This window comes from Neofelis nebulosa, chromosome 3 (assembly GCF_028018385.1).
Source record: "Neofelis nebulosa isolate mNeoNeb1 chromosome 3, mNeoNeb1.pri, whole genome shotgun sequence".
Classification (NCBI taxonomy): Eukaryota; Metazoa; Chordata; class Mammalia; order Carnivora; family Felidae; genus Neofelis; species Neofelis nebulosa.
The window spans coordinates 107,279,868-107,296,907 of NC_080784.1; the positions used below are offsets into that span (position 1 = coordinate 107,279,868).

A 17,040-nucleotide genomic window follows, 5' to 3' on the forward strand; every position below is an offset into this window, starting at 1 on the left:
CCGCCGTTAGGACTCCTTTGCTTTAAAGTGACTGCCTTGTTCCCATGCAATATTATGTAGAATTTTCCATCTAGGGTCAATAGTTACCAAATACTGTATGCATTTGGAGAGTGGTGCTGGCTGACTGTGCTGGCAGTTATGCACATAATGTGATCACATGTTGCATCCAAAATTTCTGAAATAGTAGCTTTTCCAGCATCTGGTATACCCTACGGCTAGAAAGGGGCAATGTCTGCATCTTTGAAAAAAGTAATGAAATTGATCATCAGTTAGCCTATCTTAAAAATGATATGAAATATAATCTATGTATATTTACATGTAAGTTAAGAAAAGACTATGGAGAAATATCAAAGAAAATTAAAACTTCCTGTCATGATTACTCTCAGATCCATTCCCTGGATTTCCTTGTTCTGCTCCACATCAGTGGGAACTATATTTTCCCACCTCCCTGGCTCTCTGTCTTCTGCAAATAGGTTAGGGAAAGCACCAGGGAAAATCCAGGGTATTTTTTGACTCCCACATTAGACAATGCCTTAGAAGCCATCTACATTTTGTCTGGGATTCTAGCTTTCACTGGACAGTCCCTCCCTGTCATGGTCCCAGCTTCCCTCAGGCCTCTCCTGCTGGGTTCTTGTTCTCACTTGACAGCCTGGTTTCTGAGCTGTGGTTACATTACCTGTTTCCTCTGTCCATCTAGGGTAGCACCTTCTTGCTATTGCTTCCTTTAGGGTTCCTTACTGTTTTCTGTTTAGCCATTAAGCTTTTCCATCACTTATACAACCAATTCCCTGCATTAAATGTCCTCTATTTGAATACCTAGAGTGGCTTCTGTTTTCCTGACCAGGAACTACCATGAATAATTTACTCCTCTCTATTGAAACTTGAAAACTGGGTGAAAGAAATCATTTTCAAAGAAAATATAATTTAATCAAATTAATTTTAGGAGAGATGAACTCAATACAGCAATTTAGAAGAATCAGACTCATTAAAGATTTAGCATCACCTCCTCTTCCCAACCAAGCAAAAGCAAGAGTGAGGCTGCAAGTTCTATTTATGCCATAATGTGTAGATAATTCCAATGCTATTTAAGCTTTTCATCATGTTTCAAAAATAAAATTTGCAAGTAACTTTTATGGAAAATTTTATACATGGATTCCAAACCTAACAATTAAAACATCAAAAAGAAAAAATACAGGCTAGTCTCATTTGTGTTGTCAGTAAGTATCAATGAAAACATTCTAAATAAAATAACTAAAAATTATAGGATGATATAACAAACTAAAACCTATGAATGAAAATGGGAAACACTCTTACATACATTTCATTAATATGAGAAATCCAACAGAGCCATTTATATTCCCCTTTATTCACAAAAGGGAACTAGGCAAATGAAATTTTTAAGATTCATTGAGAAAAAAAAGCACTCAATATTTATATCTTAATCAACCAGAGATTCCAATTTGAATATTATTACACAAAATAACCAGTTGACAACAAGGCCATTTGTTATTAAAGATTATGTTCTATAAGCTCTAACAATCAGCATTAAAATGTCAGGGTCATGGGAAAATTTATTTATTTTGCAAATAAATTACAAATACATTTGTTATGATAACAGAAAATAGACAAGAATGGCTAAAGTTTAAAAATGTAAACATTTTTATTCTATGTTTAGTATCAGAAAGGAATACATTGATACTCTTGTCACTATTCTTAATTTGGTATCTTATCAATGCAGATTCTCTTGTCTCATGTTATCATCCCAACTGGCATTCTTTCTGCAACAGCAAGAAAGCATTTTTTTCCCTTCTGAATTATCTGAAGTTCTTTTTCTAAAAGTTGTTAGTAAAGGGTACTTGCATTTGTAAATTTAAATACAAAACAATCCATTTGTTAAATACTAGTTGGCAAAATTGAGAGCCTAAGTAAAACTAAATACTAAAATATATAGTACAGTAAATAGAGATCATTAATGATGATATCCATAACTGTACTATGCAACTTCAACAGACATTGGAGAGAAAGTGGTGAATGAGCACCATCAATTCAAAGAATAGTTAGTATTGGTCAATACACAAGACAAATTGAATACACACTACAATATTACAGTCCATATAGAAAAGAAATTTGGGAGCATCTGGGTGGCTCAGTTGGTTTAGCATCTGACTTGGGCTCAGGTTATGATCTCATGGTTTGTGAGTTTGAGCCCTGCATTGGGCTCTTTGCAACAGCCTAGAGCCTGGAGCCTGCTTCAGATTCTGTGTCTCCCTCTCTCTCCACCCCTCCCCTGCTCATGCTCTGTCTCAAAAATAAATAAACATTAAAAATATTAAATAAGAAAAAGAAATTTGGTAGAAAATTCCCCAAATTGGGCAACTGTAGTAAATTCTTACATGGCATCATCAAGAACAATTTGTTAAATTGAAAGTAATTTTCGGGGCACCTGGGTGGCTCAGTGGGTTAAGCCTTTGACTCTTGATTTTAGCTCGGGTCATGATTTAACCGAGCCCTGTATCAGATGCCTGCGCTGGGCTCCGTGCTGACAGCCTGTTTTCACAGGCATTCTCTTTCTCTCAAGTAAATAAACTTAAAAAGCAAGAAAGTAACTTTTCTAAATTTTCAAAAATAAAAACCAAATTTTAATCTCTTGTGATAGGAGAGGGATTTGTTTCCCTACAGAAAAGTTATTACAAAACTGTTGTCATAGAGAAAGTAAAAAATTGTATAGCTAAAATTATGATAAAACTATAATAAAATTGTTTCAATTAATAAAAATATTTTTTCTGGACATTGCGGTGTTTGTGGAATTTTTCAGCTTTAAAAGTATGCACCGTTGATTTTGATTTCTTCTTTGCTCTCAAGTGAATATTAATATTAATTTTTATGCCTTATGTATTTGTACTTTTATACTATTTTTTCTTAGAAATTGCTTACAAAATTAAATAAACTTCAGGACTAAAACTTTTCCTTTCTTCAACCTGTCTCAAATCCTTCAGGGAGTTTGCAAAAATTCAGTAGTAGGCAAAATACTTTCAAAATCCAAAGAATGAGAGTTCAAATTTTATGGCAATGTCACCTAGGAATTGAAGGACAAGAAGATTCTAGCAGATGTATGAGTTAGCTTCTATATTGGAACAGCCACAGGCAGTAATGTCCCCCTGGAGATCCGTGTTGCTCATTAGCATATTAGTATGTCTGAGGATACCTATGCCAAACACATGGGTTTAGTGTGTTTATTTCAGCATTTGTCACAGGTATTTAATCACAGAACCCTTAGTCTTGGTGTATATGTAGGCATTTTGAAACATTTGGTAAATATTAGAATAAAATGGTTATCAATAACAAAAATTTAACACCAGGAAGAGATTTTCTGCAGCCAGATTGCATAAGACTTCCAAAATTCCATTTGAGAGCATTTCCATTAATCTATGTTTTACTGCAAGCATAGTCAATGTGATATTTCATGCTATTTTCCTTTAGGAGAAAAAGGATCCAGTACATGCCAGCGCTTTTCCACAGGTGGCCTTTAGCTAAATAACTGCCCGAAAGACATTTCTTGTGGGAGTTGGGGGGGGGGAATTAAAAAAAATCAGCTTTCACTATTGTTTTTTCAAACCAAAAACATTGCTACTGAACATTGCTAGTACCGTTCTTGGGCTATTGTGAAATCTTATCATTTATTGATAATAAATAATGTTAGATATAAAGAGGAGACAATTGAAAAATTAACCTTTCTTCAGTCAAATTATGCTTTTCTTGATTCCTTCCTACTTTGTTTCCTGAGTGTTTGGTCAATTCATTTTTATTTTCAAGAAAAAATAGCCTATTACAATTGGGAATGTTTTGATTGTCTTGTTCATATGACAATTTAGGAAAGTTTTGTTTTCACAGGCAAGCTAAATTTCTACCTTTGGCCACAGTATTTCTAGTAATCATCTAATATTCTCTTACATCCAAAAGTATGTGGGAGGGCTTTTAAAGTTGAAGGCAAACATTTTGAAACCAAACATTGTAAAGAAACTAAGATTTTGTGTGTGTGTGTGGATAGTTATTTTGATTTTCAAATTGCAAATGTTATTGAAAACTACTTAAAAATTTTTCCTTTCCTTTTCTTTACTGACTGTGTTGTTTGAAACTATTGGCTCATGTACTTGGCATGAATATAAACAACATAAGGACAACCAAAAGGAAATTAATCCATCACAGTTCTAATTTCAATTTGCCTATTTTTATCATTCACATTTTTACCATCTGGAAATTTTTCTATCACTAGCTAAAAATATAATATTTTTTCAAATACTTTGGGATTTTAAAGACATACATAATGAAATTTTATTCTCATCTTTTGTGACATTATTTACCATACTTAAAAAGATCTGTTATTTTAATGATGCTTTACATGAATACACAAAACATACTATAGACTTATATGTATATGTAAATATTGATATTTGTATTTATGTAAAGTCAAATAATCAGGAAAATGAATTATATCTAAATACCAAGATACTTGCTTGAGTTATGTTCATTTTTTCATCAATGTCTTTGCAAAATAAAAAAATCAATTTCATATAACAATGTTTTTAGTATTATGGCAAAAAATTATAGCTATGAACATGCATGTAGCTTTAAAATCTAAGGCAATCAAATAAGTAGATATTTACAAAATAGAAACATTTTAATACCATAATAAATTTTAACTAGGTTAGAATGTTGAAGTTGAATATTTTTTTGAAACAAATTTTAAGCTAATAACCATAGGAGAATTTGAGTTTTCTCTATCCTCTTATGAAAAATGTATACTGCTGTAAGTGAAAATTTGTGTTTTTGGCTTGTATGTATATACAAAGTATGTATTTTATAAATAATTACATAGATAGCAGATTTTATTGAGATATTAACTTGCATTGACTTTAGGACTGTTAAAGTCTTGGATTTGGGGGAAAGTCTCTCTTTTTTATCACAACAATTCTGATGTCGCTCTGCCATATCAAAGATTTTTTAGACAATGAGTTGCTTTTACACACTAGAAAATTAGTGTGGGATTTTACTAACATATCTATGGAGAGGCACCCATGTCATTCATTAGTGAGGCTAAGAGTAATTTCTGAAGTTAGAGGGCGTTTCCCTCTTTCTTTCTCGGTCAGTCTGTCTCTCTCTCTCATATCATATACATGCCTTTAAGATACCTGTTTCTCAGCTTCAGTGTCCATGCTAAATGCTTTATGAAAATAAAAAGTTATCATTTCACAGGGTAGTTTTCCTCACTGCCTTCCTTTCTTTTTCTCATTCTTCTTGAATATATTTTCTTTGTTGATACTTCCCTAAATATCTTTGATATCATAGGATCAAAACATTTTGTGTGTGTGCATAACATGTTCAATTCTAATCCCACAGATTTTATTTTTCCGTTCATTTCCATTACTGCTTCTATCTTTTTAATATCCATTGTTTATTACTATTTTTCTCCTGTGTATGTTCTAACCTTTTGGAAAAACTTATGTTTGTTATATATTTATATTTCTATAATATTAAGCTTTCTATAGATTGAATAAGGATAGTTATATAATTTCAATTAAAGTGAAAAAATGACAGATTTTATTAAGGAACAACGTATGCAAGTTATATTATATTTAATTAAAATGTAAGTAATGTTTATTTAATAAAAATGACACATCATTATTATATGCAAACTTGTGGATAATGAATATCAAGTTCATGATGATAATAAATTAACTTTGAAAACCAAGACATTTTTTATCTGAAAAGTGTAACCCATATAGCCTTTGTACATATATGTGTACTGATGTATGTAGGTGGATACATACATGTATGGCATATGTTTCTGGATATAAATGTTTTAATTGTCCTAAATTATATTTCCTTAAAGAGTCAAATCAGCTTTTTTTTAGCAGACTACTTTTATAAATATTTCACATATTATTCTTGGTTTAATAATCAATATATCTCAAAATTTTAACATACCTCATTAAAAAATCTATTGGTCCATAAATCTTTCATGTTAATTTTCTAATGCATTTTCTAATGCTTTTCTACATCAGAATTCTATAAACAGGAGCAGGCTTACCATGTGCTTCTTTACCAGAATTTTTTAAAAGTACTACAATAGAGTGTCTGTTTCCATAAAGCTCATAATGGGAATGAAATGCCTGAGGCAAACATGTCTTCTTTGCCTTCAAAAATGAAACATCAAAGAAATACTATTTGTATATAAATATATGAAAATGTTCATAAATAAAATCTTTGTGCATTGAGATAAAATGAAAAGGCATTCTTAAAAGTTTCTTTCAGAAGTAGTTTCCTAAAATCACAATATAGGGACTATGGGTATTAAATAGTTGACAGTGAAGTCTTGTGATCCTTTTTCAAAGTCCATGAAGTTTATTTGGTGATTAGTAGATAAAGAAAAAACTTCTGGGAAATGAGATTTCATATTCTCTGCTTTAGGTATTATCAAAGGTAGCACATTTTTGGTCAAAGGTTAAAATTAAAGGCATAATTTAGTGAATAATGAACATAGTATTTTTTCTATAAAGTATGTATTAAAGAATAGATAAAAAAATTACAGATGAAATAGATCCAAAGAATTTTACTAGACAATAGCAAATCAAAAGACTCTGAATGATGACATATCTAATGACTGCCCTAGTGGATGCAGGCATGTAGTATGAAATAGACTCATGGCACTGACTGCATAATTGCAAGTGGATAACATTATTATTTGAAATCATTGAGTTTTGAGTTAGTTTTTGTGGCAACTGTTAGCTGAATCAGAGATTTGGGGATACAGGAATGAAAAAATGGGTAACACTCTACCCACATGTTTTAATAAACAAAACACCTATCTATAATAAATAGCTTGGTTAGATGGTATTAAGGACAAAAACAAGTAGAGGAGAGGAATGGAAAGTATTGGAGGTATAGCTTTAAATATAATAGTCAGGAAAGCCTCACTGAGAAGGGGATTGTAGCAGGCCAGTTTCCCAGCAAAGCAAACTCTGGGAAAAAGACTTGAGTGAAGAATCAATTACCCCTCTTATCATGGGCAACTGGGTGGCAGTTCTAGTTTAAAATTGAATAATATATTAACATATCATCTAGTAGAAGTATTCTCTCCTTTCTGTGATCCAAGACTTCTAAATCTTCAGAATCAAGAGTCACAACCAGAGGAAGTACAAATTCACAGAAATGGGTAATTTAGAGTGATATTAAATAAGACCACTCCTACTGTCTCCTCTTGGTTCCCAGACTCTTGCATTATACCAATTAGTGATATAGTGTTGGGTCAAACACGAACTCTGCTGGATGAGATGCTATGAATAAGAAAGGCAAAAATATATGTCAATTCCAGTGAATATGAATTGTTGCTCCTTCCAAGTTTGAAGGGGTCCAATGTAGTCAATTTTCCACAGAGCACCTCTCGGGAATTTGCAAGGTTTGGTGTGTCATATTGGAGCTTTTTGTTTTGTTTTGTTTTGTTTTGTTTTAAGTTTATTTATTTATTTTGAGAGAGAGAGAGAGAGAGAGAGAGAGAATGAGAGAGTGAGCAGAGGAGGGGCAGAGAGAGAAGGAGAAAGAATCCCAAGCAGACTCTGCATCATCAGTGTGGAGATTGACGTAGGTCTTAGACTCATGAACTGTGGGATCATGACCTGAGCCAAAATTAAGAGTGGAACACTTAACCGACTGAGCTACCCTGGCACCCCTGGAGGCTCAGCTTTAATATTTCTTGCTGGTACCTTGAACATTCGGTGTTAGTAGCTAGATCAGCCTTGGTGAATGAGACACCATAGTGACAGACCTATGTCTACTCATTTGATGTATCCATTTTCCAGTACTCTGAAGTCTTATGATAGTGGCTGACTAAAGTCAATTAGCAAGTTATTCTCTCTACTTGATTGTTGAATCAGGCCTTTTCTGGGTGCAAACTTTCCTGGAGGATGTCAACATGTAATTCAAAGATCTCATTGATGTCCAGTCCCATATATTCATCCATAAGCCTTTTGCCCAGACTTTCTTAACCTCATTCTTCAAATGCTTCTAGGCCTTTGTCCAACCAACCAAGCCATTTCCCATTACCCATATGCCTTTATATATCCTAACGTTGGCATTCTTCCCTTTCCACACAAAGTAGATGAGCAGATACAGCGCACACTGAAAAGATTTCTCTTAATATTTTTCAGGACAATTGGTAGGCTTGAACTCATGTACACACATCCTAAGCTGACTTATTCACAAATCAAATTCAGATTTTTCTACATTTGTCAGCTGATCATAAAGAACCACAATTTGTGAGGCTATAAATGTGCCCTGAGGGAGCAGTGCTGGTAAAACAGTGATAGAATAAATGGACCATGAAACAATGTAGTCTATTTCTATTCTGTTGTCTTTCTTGTGCTCAGTAATAGATATACCATTTCCAATTTATAATGACTTATTCCTGGACATGCCCAAGTTTCTGAGTTGGTGGGTCTGTCAGATCCCAGCCCATACTGCACACTTCATATGCCGCGTTAGAGCTGCCCATGATTAAGTGTTCTGTCAGATCCCAGTAGGATATCAGGAGCTGTTAATTATCAATAACAAATATATTGCAAAGAATATATGCAAATATACCAAGTTATTCTTTCCGAATCTGAAAAAGATCTCTTTGATTCAGATGTAGCATTTAACAAATATTTACCCCTCAGGAAGAAGAGTAGCAACATATACATGGACAGAGACTGCAGCCAATAGTGCAGTTTGATTGTGCCCTTCTTCTTAGATGTAACGGTATCCTGAAGGACAATTTGCAGTGTTACCATCTTTTTATTATTTTTTTTCAGAGATGAACATCTTCTCCAGTGATTGTGCATCTCTGAAAGCAAAATCAGTTTATAATCAAAATAGTTCAAATAAATTCAGTAATAGATAATATATAACCTTAAATAAAGAGGTGACCTTGATGGCTTTCTTTGTTGTTTACTTAAAAAGAATAATAATTGATTATTTCCCATTATTTTATCTCCTAATTTCATGTAATTTACCTCCATGTTTTTAAAACAGATTGAGTTTTTCTATGTGGTTTACAAAGAAACACTCAGCTGAGTGGCCCGTATTAAAAGCTCAGTAAGTGGTTACTCTATGCTTGCATTTCCCTTTTCTTTTACTCAGAAGCAACTTTAGTGTGATTCCTTCTCTGTGGTTGAAATGGTTTCAGAAATAGCTTTGCAGGAATTATTTGAAGGGAAAAAAATTCTTAGTATAATGATCAGGCAGAGGACTGTAATAGATTTAAGTAGAGCCTGGGTTAACTATAAAAGAAGGAAACTAAAACATCATTTTTTAAAAGCACATTTTTATCATAAGAAATCAAAATCCTTTACTTGGCTTTTTTTTTCTAAGACCATAGTTGAATTCTCCTTATCCATAGTTGAATTATGCTCAGCAGAGAATGTTGAACTCAATTGTCCAAAGTCAGTCTAGTTGATCTTGATAGTAGAAATAGAATAAGTTCTGAAGCAATAAACTGATACAGATTTTTACTCAAATTATGGTAGAGTTTATTTTTACAAAGGAAAAGATGGGAAGATAGTGCCCATAAGTTTCTGAAAGTATACTTAACCAACATTTTCTTGATGGAAATTAGAAATTTTGTTATCTGAAACATAAATCTCAAAATGGGAAGTAATGTTTACTATGGGATTTTAATTTCATTTTATTTTTCAATGAAAAAATGATTAAAAAATAAGTTAGTAGAAAGTCACCATGATGAGAAGTCAATAAAAAGTTATATTCGAATCTACCTGGAAGCAGGGCAAATAGGTTGACCTTGATATATATCTGCCATCCTAAGATATTCATGAAAAAATTTGACATAGTTTAAATTTATTAATAGTCACTTAAATGACAAATTGTTACCAAAGAAAAGTCAGTAGGCTAGTATATATCTTGGTTGGATTTTTATTAACTGCTATTAAAATCATACAAAGTTCTTAAAGTTCCTAATTTGAAAATGTTGCTGATACTGTCAGTAATGATCAGTTTCCTGCTGTGTCTCTGTGTGCATTGCAATATTTTGGCTCTAGGAGAATGTTTCAAAACATGCAGATAAATTACTTCAGGATTCCTGTATCTTTCAAACTATTATTTTGGAATTTTCATAGCCATGCACCTGGTTCACTTTTTTTTTTATTAGGAAAAGAAGGAAAGAAACACAACTGTAATTTTCTATATTCCCGAGAATGAGAGATATTTCACGGGTCCTTTTAATAACTTGACTACTGAAACTTTTTTTTTTTTTTCTGAAACTGCGTGTCAGGTATGACTGTGCTGCTAGCACCATGTTGGTCTGATGGTAGTAGGGAGGGTGTGCTGAGGTAGTGTGGATATGTGTGGAAAGCACAGAGGAGTCCTCCTTGTGAAGCATTTTCTTGCCCATCTGCTCTTCTCGACAGATCCTCTGTCAGGTTCCTGCCAGACACTGCCTTCCAGAGACATGCAACGGCTTAGCCCGTGGTCTTGCTGTCACTGAAGAAAAATCACTGTCCTGACATCTGACCAATCTGTGAGGATTTGGTTCTGGTGGATAGCTTGTTTCCAAGTTTTGCTTTTGCTCCTCAGTTTAAATGTTGCAAGTTTTCTTTAAAAAAACCTGAAAAATAGATGAAAATGTGCTTAAATAATTGATACATAAGAGATACTATAGAAGTATAGTAGGGTTACCTATTAGTAGATTTTTTTTAATAAATTAAGTTTATTTATTTTCAAAGAGGGAAAAAGACAGAGAGAGAGGCAGAGAGAAAGGGAGAGAGAAAATCTCAAGCAGACTCTGTGCTGTCAGTGCGGAGCCCGACATGGGGCTCAAACCCACAAACCATGAGATTATGACCTGAACCGAAGTCAAGAGTCATACACTCAACCAACTGAGCCACCTAGGGGCCCCTATTAGTAGATTCTTTCACATAGATGGGAAATTAAGGCTATAGAATGTCAAATGACAATTGAGGATCAAATGAGAAATTGGTTATAGGTGAACTAATTATGTTGAAGCTGGCTAGAATCTTATGCCACTGTGCCATATATTTTAATGTTATTATCTTAACATGTACTTCTCACAAGTTCACTGTGACCAACTCATTTCTATTTGTTTTTTTAATGCTTCCTTTCAGTGTCTGAAACTAAATATTTAACTTTTTACCTAATTATTGATATCCCATTTTACAGGTGAGGAAATTGAGGCATAGGGAGATAAAATTACGTGCCCAAGGTCATACACTTGGTAAATGCAGGGGCCAGGATTTTATTCCTAACTGCAGCTCCAGATACCATGCTCTTAACTACTGTGATACCCTGCCCTCCTTTAGCCCGATATTTTATAGAACACCATACTTGGATTCATTACCTCACTTATTTATTCAGTAGCCAATAGTTAACTGTGCATTACTGTGTATAATAGTCTGTATCAGGTGATAAGGATAAGTTGCCAATAAAAAGAAACAGGTCCTTGAATGACCGTTTCCACATATGACTGCACAGTAAATGTCATCTCTTGGTGAGTAGATTCTCAATATTATCTAGAAGTCACAGTCAAAAGAAAGAAATAATTGAGATGAGGGATCCAGTTGTAACTCATAAAAAGAACCCTCTGCAAAGGCCAGCCCAATCCCTTCAATAGTTGAATTTCCAACTTAAAATGTTCGTGCTACATTTTGAGCCCACTTCATTTGGTCTTGTCCTCAGGTAGAGATGGGTGTGGTTGTCTAGTATTCCCTGTGTTTAGACAGTTTGTATATTTGAAAATTATTAAATTATATGTTTCAAATGTCTAGTTTGCAGTTTGGCTAAACTCAGTTCCTTTGCCATTTCCCATACGTTTTATTTCCCAGTTCGAAAAACACATTTTAACAAAGGAATACTGGTTACTATTTATGCTGAAATAAAATATCAGCCTGCCATACCATTCCTCTTGTAAAATAAACTGCTTATATTAGGAGAAATATGTAAAATACTTTTATTGTCCATTTTAATCTTGGGTTCTTTCTATATTAAAAAAATAGTATGTAGGGGGAGAAAAATATATTATTTTATGAACAGAAAAATGAATGAATAATTAGATAGCTATTAGACTGCAATTTTAAAGAAGCAGAACAATGCTACATGGTACATTGAAGCATCTGTTTTATTCTTGTTCAATGTCAGGGAAAGACATTGACAGTTGTAACTGTCAATGTCTCTGTTGTAGCTCCAATATCTTGCCAAGATGTTTTTTTTTTTTTTAAATCACACTTATTTACACGCCCAACCCAAGGGCTTACTATTACCTTAAGGTAAAGATCATAGCAAAACAAAACAAAACAAAACAAAACAAAACAAAACCCAAATATCTTACAAAGAAAATTAACATTCTTTTTCAAATGTATCAGAATCATTTACATTAGGAACAGGACACATTTCCTTTTTTGACATGAATGTGCCAATTATATTACATCCCGTATATTAACAAATAGCCTATTTTAAAATAATGCAGAGCTAAAGTACAAAAAACCAAAGCTTTATCTTAAAATAAATACTATTGATTTTCTGAGGGCTCACTGGAAATAATGAAATAAAAAGAGATGCTTGGCTTCTAGCTTCCCAGCATCACAGCCCATATAGTGTTTAAAGTGCTCTAAAAGAAAAGAAGTGATTAGAGATTTGATGGATGAGCCCCTCAATTTATTTCTTAAAAGAGAAGGTCCCTATCTTACAGCTAAAGCCACATGAATTGCTCAAAGTCAGATGACTGGATGAATTCTTTATTGAAATGACAATGAAAATAATTACGTTGTTAGATTGTCAGCTTTTTAAAAAACTCTTTTGGCAATCCAGACACACTGACATTAGTAACAAAGACAGTGAACATTTTTTAAACCAATGTCCCTTAAACTTTCCAAATGCAACACCATTGAATTGCCATTTTGGTGTGATTACTCAAAATAAAGAATGGAGTTTTGGAGACATATCAGGTAGTGAAAGAAGAAACAGACCTTTGGTACTTACAAACTTAAAGTAAGGGAAAACATCTCAATTGTTTAGAGGGCTTTCCCCTTCAATTTCAGCATTCCCTATTTATTTGCAAAAAGACATAGTTAAGTCTGGTTAGCTAATTTAATATGTATATACTAGAAAAGAACGAGGTTTATTATTATGGCCTGTTCTGACATACATTACAATAATGGAATTTTAATCAGAATATAAGTAGATTTTTGTGAAAAGAATAATTAACATATGCTAAGAAAGGTATTGAACAAAAGAATAAAGTCTTCCCTCTTCATTTTTATTTCAAATATTAAAAAGGAAATGAAAAAATGGTGTGAAATTTTAAATTATTCCTTTTGTTTAAATACATCTGTCACTCTTTCATGCTTGATATACATTTTTGTTTAATGTAAGCCTATAGGACATGTTAACCCCATAGTTTAAGAAAAACATTTTCTGGTGAAGAAACTAAGGCAAAGGTACTCTTGTCTCATCTTTCTGGTAGAAATTCAGATTTCCCATTTGAAGTTTTGCCCTTTATTTCTACATCTTGACTTGGTACATATACCTAATACATAAGGTAATTGCTTACGACCAAATTCTGGACTCCATTTATTCCGATAAGTAATTTCTAAACTTGGAACATAGATAATTTTAATTTTATTTAAATAGAAAAATCTTATTTTCAGAGGAAAAAAATGTAAAGGAAATCCTGCTTTTATGGAAAGAAAGTATAAACTAGTAATCTCACATTGAAAACCTAAGTTTTGGGGCAAATTTTAGTGTTTTTTATTATTGGTTAAAAAAGACCTAAATATAAAATTGCCCGCTATGTAATCTTCATATTAAAGGTCAAAAACTAGATATAATACTGTCTTTATTTCCATGTTATAGAAAGTTAAGGGACAGACTTAGATATCCTTTTATTAAGTATCACTTTTTGGAAGGCATCATCATGGGAGGGGCAGATCGAGAGGGAGACACAGAATCCGAAGCAGGCTCCAGGATCTGAGCTGTCAGCACAGAGTCCAATGCGGGGCTTGAATTCACCAACAGTGAGATCATGACCTGAGCTGAAGTTGGAGGCTTAACCAACTGAGCCACCCAGGCATCCCAATACTTCTTGCTTCTTAATTTGATGTGAAATTATTTTTTTCTGAACTTTATTTATTTTTTAAAATGTTTGTGTGCTTGTTTATTTATTTATTTATTTTGAGAGACAGAGAATGTGAGCAGGTGAGGGGCAGAGAGAGAGGGAGAAAGAGAATCTCAAGCAAGCTTCATGCTGTTACCACAGATCCTGACGCGGGCTCACTCTCATGAATTGTGAGATCATGACCTGAGCCCACATCAAGAGTCTGATGTTTAATTGACTGAGCCACCCTGGTGCCCCAATTTTTTTCTGAACTTTTAGTAGGATGGTTGGTTCTGGAAGAGTTCCTAAACTTCTTTCAGTTCCTTCTTTTTTTATTTTCATCCAACACTAAAAGTATAGAAGCTTGTTTTCTAAGACTTCCTGGTTTTGTTTCCTGCTTCATCTTTCTCTGAAAGTTTTTATTTCTTTCATCTCTATTATAATTGTTCTGCTCAATTTTTATTTCACTCCAGGCAGTTTCTCCTTAGCTTAGGAGACCTAAGTGGTCACTTTTGAGATTTCCCAGGGGCCAAACTGCTCTGGCCTTTTTAGATTATTTTACTGTGGACCCCTCAACTCATCTCATACAGGTTTTGGCAAGAAAACAATCAGTTTGAGCTACTGCTTTCAAATGGCAGTGTGGTTTGGTTATGTTGCATATTTTGAGGTTCTTCTTTTCTTAGTTCCATCAGTCAAAGTATTGCTTTCTTCTGCTTCCTCATGTACAGATGCTGATATAATATGGGTCTTATGGTCATTGAGTGTTGGTTCTCAGTCAGTTATATTTTGAAATTTATAGGGATACCTTGCTGCCTTGCTTTGCTGTAGATATTGCTTATGAGGTTTTCCATTTGCATGCTCTCTTGCTCTTCCAAATAAGTAAATTAAACATGAAGAAATAAAAATTCAATTAATGTATCATTAAAAACAGAAAAATGGTCACTGCCATTCCTTTATTATCTTATTATCATACTCTGATTCCCCATTTGTTAGCCTATTAAAGAATAGGATAATCATTCCAGGATATGTTGGGAGAAAATAATAACAATGTTAATATAAAAAACCCCAGCAATATCAGGAGGCTATTACCATTAATACGATGATTATTTTTAATAATAATGATTATAGTGACATTCAAAGATTAAATGATTATGAAGAAGTAGGAAGAAACATAAGGATTTTTTTCTATTTTCATAGAAGACTATCAAAGTGACATTTGGAAAAAATACAAAGTACTTTTGAAAAGAGACTAGCTTTATAACCATGTGAATTTTAGAAGAAAGAGAGCAAGCCAGTTACTTTAACTCGAACCATAAATGCCTTGTTAGAGAAAAGCATGGCAAATCAATCAGAGTTAGTGTACTGGCTAATATGTTGTCTTTTGATTGGTTTCTCCATTATTGGCCTATCAAGGTTAATTTCGTGTGTGTTTCAACTTACCACAGGTTATTGGTCTGTCTTCTCATCCACAGCAGAGATCAAAATGAGCACAGCTTCCCCACAGAGCAGGTGCTATGAGCAGTGTAGCAGATCATCTGCCTCAAGATCTTCTTCCTACTACCAGGTGCATTGCTCGACATGAAGCCAAGAGTGTGAACTATTTGCACTGAGAGAAAATAGCAGTGAAATCTAAAATATTAGCATGTGGTATGAATACAAGTCAGTTCTCACTGTGGTCACCTCCCGTTCTCTTCTGCATGATATGCCTTCTTCAAGCTCAGAAGAAAGGGGTCATTCTCTTTCTCTCCCCTTTAAATCCCTGTTGCTCATTATACTTTCCAAATTCCAAATTTTACAGTTATGGCCAAGATAAACCTGCTAACTTATGTGGCTTAGAATTGTAGAACATGTCCCCTGGCATGAATGTTTAAAGAATAATTAGCATATGTAGTGAAAATCGGCAAGTAATCTCAATTCACAAAAATTGTTAAAATGTTTTCAATTTTCCATGAAGTTCTGGGGAATGTGACACTCCAGCACCAGGCTACATCTGCAAATTCTAATTTTACATTTCAAAATCAACCTGCTATCAATATATTATGTGATTGTGTGTGTAGTTTTGACAGGTAATGTTGATGCAATTGTGACATGGGCATTGCCGATGTGAATAATTCAGTGAATAATAAAAAATTAAATCAATTATTTGCCAAATTTCAAACATCAATATTTTGAAATATCCCTTATTTTTTTAGATATGTTGAACACTTTATATTTCAACGTTTATGGTCATATGACATATGACTTATTTGAATAAGATGCAATGGACTCATAGGCATTTCTTATTGTCACTGCAAATCCAGTCTAATTAAATTTTATGTCCCTCATTGTTAATGTTTGTGACCACTTCTGTTTCTGGTTAGAAATTTAACTAAGAACATTTTGATACTAATATTATGATAAGTGATTTTTGTCTAGTTCTAGAAAATATAGCATACATATTATTTTTCTTGTTATTTAATGTCCATTATTTGAATTAAAAAGAACATTTGCATTTCCTTTTGAGCACCAGAAAGGGAATAATGCTTTTATTGTTTTGAATTGAAGGTAATTATTAAATTGCTTTGCTAGCTTTTTCTCTTTATAATAAATTATCAAAAGACTGTGTTGTATCACTTTTTAAACATGCTTTAGCAAGGAATATATAACATAAAAGAAAATTATTTGCTTAGAGACTATCTATGTGAGTGTATGTATCTGCTTACATACTCTCATATACAATATACATATTCAGACACGATTTCAAAGGGCAAATAACTACATATTTGATAGAAAGTTATAATTCATATCATCATAAATAATAAAACAAATGGTACTTTAAATGTAAGCTATTAGATATTCAATTAAATTTCTTTTGTGCAGCAAAATAACGTTAGGAATATTTTGGT

General features: G+C 33.2%; 1 long non-coding RNA gene across 7 annotated transcripts in view; it reads left to right on the forward strand.

The window, feature by feature from the left end:
* LOC131507157 (uncharacterized) overlaps positions 1-17,040 on the forward strand; it is an 84,646-nt gene that overhangs the window by 21,618 nt on the left and 45,988 nt on the right. For all 7 annotated transcript variants that reach the window (XR_009259366.1, XR_009259362.1, XR_009259361.1 and 4 more), the window contains one exon: positions 15,601-15,719. This is a non-coding gene — a long non-coding RNA (uncharacterized LOC131507157). The remainder of the gene's footprint in view (positions 1-15,600; positions 15,720-17,040) is intronic.